The sequence below is a fragment of the Pelecanus crispus genome, chromosome 2 (assembly GCF_030463565.1).
Source record: "Pelecanus crispus isolate bPelCri1 chromosome 2, bPelCri1.pri, whole genome shotgun sequence".
NCBI classification, from domain to species: Eukaryota; Metazoa; Chordata; class Aves; order Pelecaniformes; family Pelecanidae; genus Pelecanus; species Pelecanus crispus.
The window spans coordinates 160,394,161-160,400,623 of record NC_134644.1 but is presented as its reverse complement, the minus strand read 5'-3'; the positions used below and the strand labels follow the sequence as shown (position 1 = coordinate 160,400,623).

The 6,463-nt window shown below is 41.2% G+C and overlaps 1 non-coding gene across 1 annotated transcript; it reads left to right on the top strand.

The window, feature by feature from the left end:
• Positions 1-4,988: 4,988 nt before the first annotated feature.
• TRNAK-CUU (transfer RNA lysine (anticodon CUU)) lies at positions 4,989-5,061 on the top strand. The gene has a single exon. It is a non-coding gene; the product is annotated as a tRNA-Lys (tRNA).
• Positions 5,062-6,463: the final 1,402 nt, after the last annotated feature.

Here is a 6,463-nt window from a genome sequence, read left to right as displayed (position 1 = left end):
TCATCCATGGGTGCCTAAAGACCTTGCTGAAGTAAGCTCAGAAAAAATTAGCAGTTCTCTTTGAGATTCTCTGGAGATCAAGTTTAATACTGGACATGTGAAAACAGCAAATAGAGCAGTTATCTTGGAAGGTAAAGGGCTGGGAAATTCTAGTTAAGCTACAGTGTTCAAGAACAAATGGATAATTAAAGAAACCATCCGTGGGCATTTGGAAGATAACAGGAGGATAAGCAATTGTGTTTTTTCAAGGAAGGTTCATATCAAGCTCATCAAATATCCTTCTACAATGAAGAAGTCATTCTAGATGAGTGAAGCAAAAGATAACAGGTTAACTCAGACAATTTGAATTGTATTAATGACAGGCAAGCTAGGAAGATGTAATCTTGCTGAAACTGTTATGCCCACATACAGGACAGAGTTGGAACCCAAAGAAGGTATCAATATGTTGAGTGAAATCTTCAGTACTGGAATAAATCATTTGAGTGATGGAGCAGAGAACTGTAGTGTTAAGCTTGCCAAAGGTAAGCAGCTGGGAGAGACTGCAGGAATGCTGGTGGACAGGATAAAGATTCAAAGAAATTGTGAAAAATTGGAGAAATCATCAAAATGATGGTCTGAAATTCAATGGAATCAGTGTAGATCATCACCAGGAATAACCAATTGCATGAATCCAGGATAGGAACCGCTGGATAGGTGACTGATCTTTAAAAAAGGATGAAGGGTTCAAAATGAACATGACCCAAAAGTGTCATGATGTTGGGGAGAAGGCAGACCTCATTCTGAGATGTATAAACAAGGGTGTGGCCTCCAAAATATAATAATCCAGGTACTCTGTTCAGCAAGGGCCATACAGTGTCTAGTGTTGGGCACTGCCTTTGAAGAAATATAGAGATAACTGGAGGAAGTTCAGAGCAGCAAGGATTTATCAGAGGTCTAGAAAGAAAGGTGTATAAGGATGGGATGACTTATTTGGGATTCTTTAACCGAAGACAGACAAGGCTGAGCATGGAGGTAGGTTAACAGTCTTCCCAGTGTGTAAGAGTTAGTTCCACAGACTAAGGTAGTATTTCTAGTGAACAGGGCAAGAAATGATCAGCCTAAATCACAGCAAGAAAGATTCTGGCTTAACATTGGTATAAACTTTTTAACAGGAAAGATTGTGAAACATTGGGACAGACTGCCTGAGCAAACTGTGAAATTGCAGTCAGTGGTGGTCTTTAGAAACAAGCCATAACAGGCATTTTTCTTCTCAGCCCTTTCCTTCTTGTACTTAGACACTGCCTTCCTTACAGCTTGATCGTATTTTTGAAGTTGTAACCAGGGAAAGAATTTCTCATTCACTGCAATAAATTCTTAAACAGTTGTGGCAGGTTAAGTGCAGAAATAAAATAGAAAGTAAAGTGGGGAAATACAGGAAAATCAAATGAGGGTAAATTTTGAGTTGTTGCATATTTTTCTAACACCTTTAATGCCCCAAGTGTGAAAGACTAAAGGGGAGAGGATCTGTAGTATCACTGAAGTGAGAGTCCAGGAAAAGAACAGGACTTGGGAGAGGGAGATATTTTCTTGTGACTGAGGTGTAAGCAACTGATATTTGTCCACAAATGTGCTCTGTGGCATACTTGGAAACATAAGGTGAAGTTAGGAAATCTTGTGCTTGTTGACATTTTCTCAAGAGGACATGGCACTGATTCCAAATACTAAGCCTTGAGTTGTCGTACCTGCAATCACTAAGTCTACCTCTCGCTCAGAGCACTGATACACGCTCTCAACTTTTGCAGTCCCTGCTCCTCTCCCCAGTTTTGGCCAAAATGCTGCCTGTTGAATAACTTCATCCTGAATGCTGTAAATGTTGTAGATCTTATGCAGTGTTGGAAAAAAGCAAAGAGAGTGTATTCTTTTGAAGAATTTCATGCTAGGCTTGTCTGTTCTCTGTATTGTGATAGATGACAGAGCCAATGCCCATTTGAAGGCTTATTTATGAGAATTCTCATCACATCAATACGCTAATTTAATTCAAAGGGTGTTTCTCCTCACTGCTGCTTATGATCCATCCAGAAGATGGAAGGAGTAAGGCAGGGACAATTTCTTCTGTGTTTGTACAATTCTAAGCATGCATACATTATATATTATACATAACTAATAACTTTTAAATACTAGTACCTCAAACTCGATTTCTAAGCTAAGATTTTCTCACTTGTTTTATATTTAATGTATTAGAACCTGTCTTCTGATATAACCAAAAGAGAAATCTTGTACCTTTTTCTGCCCTGTCTGCCAGACGTCTCTCTAGCAACAGCTGTGCTTATAGGTGTGCTGCTGCTGCTCGATTTCTAACATTATTGCATATATATTATGCGTAGAAGATGGTGTTTTCCTGAGAAACCTATTTCTGGAAGGGTATTACCTTCAGTGCATAGTAACTTCTGCAAAACAATTTCATTGCACGTTGGTTGTAGAATTACGATAACAGAAATCATGACAGTGAAATAAGAATCTTAGTGATGAAGATATGTGTAATTCAAGATGTTAAGGATGCATATTTTTAGCTGCTTCCATATCACTGCTTATTAATGTCAGACATAATCTTGGTTTTGGGAGTAACTTTTTATTTAATTCAATTTACTGTTTAGCAAATTCTAGTGAGAAATTCAGTGCTAAACAACATTGCATCAATAATTTAATAAAAATCAGTCCCTGCTGTATGTTTATATTTTAGTGCTGAGTATTCAATGTCTAGGTATGCGTAATCCATAAAGAGAAGGGGGCACAAGGTACTTGGAATTTAAGGCCAGAGTGGCCAGTGCACATTAGGTGCTTCTGGTGGGGTCTGAAAACAGAGGCAGGTAATGTGCAGGATGCAAACTCAGTTGCAAAGTACTGAAAGAAAACTTTGCTTTACCAACTTTCTCTTGAAAGCTGTACAAGACAGAGAAATAATGGCTACAATCATTTTCTTTTAGTTATGTGACTAATCTTGGTTCATTGAGATCTCATTTCCCTGCTTTTTATTTCAAAGATTGATTAAGAGATTGAAAGAAAAATGGAATAAATCTTGAACTAAGATAAAACAAAAGATGATTTTTACTGTCTTGTGAGTCTTTTTTTTTTTTTTCTGGCTCTGATTTTAACATTTTTTCCTGATGTTCTGACTAGCAAAATGCCACTACCAGTTTGAAGAGAGACAAACTCATTCCATTATGACACAGCAGCTATGACAACCTCTTTTATTGTTGCTTAATGGTGTGTTCAAGAATGTCAAAACAGCTTGCAAATATTTCTGGTTTTGCTGTTTCAGGGACATGAAAACAGCAGCTTCAATTGTATTGAAATATTATTCAGAACAGCTTAATACTTTGGGAGCATTTCTTGGAATCAGTGTGCTTACCCATATTTCTAGTGATAAATTGTCCACTAGTCTCTGAAAAGTTAGTTTAAAACTCTTTAGCATAGTCAAGTAAGCTATACTCAATAAAACAGAAGTGCTGTTTAATTGGATGTGGAGACTACATACTTGGTGGTAACTATTTAAATTTTCATTTCTTATTCACAAAAATCAGAGAATAGCCCAGCTCATCATGACCTGTGATTTCCATTTGAAATGACTGTGTATGATTGCCCACTTTGATATGAAATGGCTTCTGAACGGTTTTTGTGAAAATGGTGCCAAATCATAAAAATCACCATAATAAATGACACACTTATCAGCAAATTTCAGCAGTCAGAGGAAGGAATTTGCTGGACACAGTAGGTGACATTTGTTTCTGGAAATAGAGTTTAAAAAGATTAGGCATAACGATTATCTGCTCTCTCAAACATATAGTTTGGGAAAAATGTAATAAATCATGGGATCACAGGAGAATTCACGTTGGAAGGGAACTCAGGAGGTCTCTAACCCCACCTCCTGCTCCAAGCAGGGTGCTCTGAGGTCAGACCGGATTGCTCAAGGCTTTGAGCAAGCCCAGTTGGGGTTGAACTCCCCCCCAGGACAGAGACTGCACAGCCTCTGGGTAACCTGCTCCAGTGCCCGACTGCCCTCAGCGGGGAGAAGTCCAGAGGTCTGAACCTCTCCTCCTTCAGCTTATGCCCAGAGTCTCTCATCCACCCACGAGGCACAGCTGTGAAGAGCCTGGCTCCCTGTATTCTTGATGGCCTCCTCATGGGCACGGGCTGGGGGCTGCTGTTAGGTCCCCCAAAGCCATCCCTTCTCCAGACTGAACCAGCCCAGCTCCCTCAACCCCTCCTCAAGGACAGTGGCTCTCAAGTGAAACCACTCCCGTTCTCCAATCTTTCTTTGTGTTGCGGGCCCCAAAATTGGATCTCAGTAATATATCTCAAACTCAGAAAATTATTTTTGTCTTCATCTTCCTCACTGTAGAGGATCAGCTCATGAGGTCACCCTCTGCACCTTTCATAATGCAAATCAGGTCCCAGGTAGGGTACCACAGGCTTTGATTCTAGGTCTAGAGTAATGCTTTCTTTTATTCCCACATTGGTGTTCCTGTTCCAGTTCTTACACTCACAGTTTTTTTCCCCAGACCTACATGATAAAATCATTTCAGATTTCTGTCTGCTAGTGGTAGTGCAAATGTCCATGTTCAATTCTCTTTTCATTAACCTGCCCGTCTGATCCAAACGTAAATCTTGCTCTGCATCAACTGACCTTGAGAACCGGAGATAAAACGATAGCCAAACAATATTGCTTTGCTTCCAGACCGCCTGCGGGGGAAGAGGACCTTTGTTTTGCTGACAGAACTCTGTGTTCAGTATCCTAATGCTGGCCTGACTTTTGCTGTCTTTACAGGTAGTGCAGGGTGGAAGGAAAGAAAATTATTTTGAGCAAGACTTATTTAATCAGAAGTACTTCAGGATGTTAAGAAAAAATCAGTAGACATAACACTATCATGACTGTTTCGAAAGAAAAGCAATCCAAATTTGTCCCCTTTTTAGGTGCACCGGATGCGCCCTGAGGGGCACCCTCTGCACGTGCCCGGCTAGCTCAGTCGGTAGAGCATGGGACTCTTAATCCCAGGGTCGTGGGTTCGAGCCCCACGTTGGGCGCATTGCTGTGCTGGGAATAGCAAGGCCAGCTAACGAGGCTGCGCCTTGCATACCACCTTCAGTTTTGGGCCTCTCACTACAAGAAAGGCATTGAGGTGCTGGAATGTGTCCAGAGAAGGGCAACGAAGCTGGTGAAAAAGGGTCTGGAGCACAGGCCTTATGAGGAGAGGCTGAGGAAGCTGGGGTTGTTTAGCCTGGAGAAGAGGAGGCTGAGGGGAGGTTGTAGCAAGGTGGGTGTTGGTCTCTTCTCCCAAGTAGCAATGGGATGATTGCTTTTAGAGGAGGTTTAGATTGGATTTTACAAAAAATATCTTCACAGAAAGACATCACCGGAGGTGTTAAAAAACGTGTAGACGTAGCACTTTGGGACATGGTTTAGTAGGCATGGTGGTGTTAGGTTGACAGTTGGACTGATGATCTTAGAGATCCTTTCCAACCTTATTGATTCCTAGTTTTTACTTTCATTAAAAAATAATCCAGCCACCAAGCCAGGAAACATGAAATTACTACTCTACCCTTAACTGGCTTAGTGGTGGACTTGGTAGTGTTAGGTTAATGGTTGGACTGGATGATCTTAAAGGTCTTTTCCAACCTAAACAATTCTATGATTCTATGATTCAAAAAGCTGTAGGAGTGAGGGCAGATCCCAAGCTCTCAGCAGGCGAGGGCAAGCAGCTTGCAATGGGCATTGTGGGAAAGGGTGCCAAGGAAAGAAAACCTCTCTGAAATCAACAGGACTTGAGGGAAGCCAAAATTTCACCTGTGAGGGAAGGGGCTGGGTACCCCACAGGGCTCTGTCATAGCTCCAACCCTTGCCATACTGTCTCAAGCCATCCCAATTTGGCCATCTGGATTACAGAAGGGCCCTCAAGAAGGGTTGATTTTACTAAGTGGAGGTAAAGGCAATATGATCCAGTCCACTGATTTTGCTGCTGTCTTTTTAAGGTACAGAGGAGCATTATTATCTTCTGACCTGGCCTCCAGAATAGCCTCGAGGGAGAAAAGCTGGCTGAAAACCGTGCAACACTTGTCTGAGGGGTGAGAAGCAGCCACTTCAGCAGGTCTATACAAGCTTATCCTGAACCTTTTCACATTCCTCCATGACTACCATAATTAGTTAAAATTTTGTAACTTGCTATTTCTTTAAAAGCAACTGGAAATAGAAGTGCTGCATGGAAAGCTCAGTGTATGCTCCACCAGTGACTGAGGTAGCTGTGCTTTTTTCATCTGGCCATCCTGCCAGCCCACTGTCCATAGCTCTACAGCAGACAGGTTTCTTTTCTTGGCCCCCACAAGGGTGGTTTAGTCTGCAGGATTTTAATGATTTTGATGCATTTATAGTCATAGAAGTGGAAAAGGAATTCTTTGAAAAGGGAAAGGAGAATATTATTTCATACTGAGG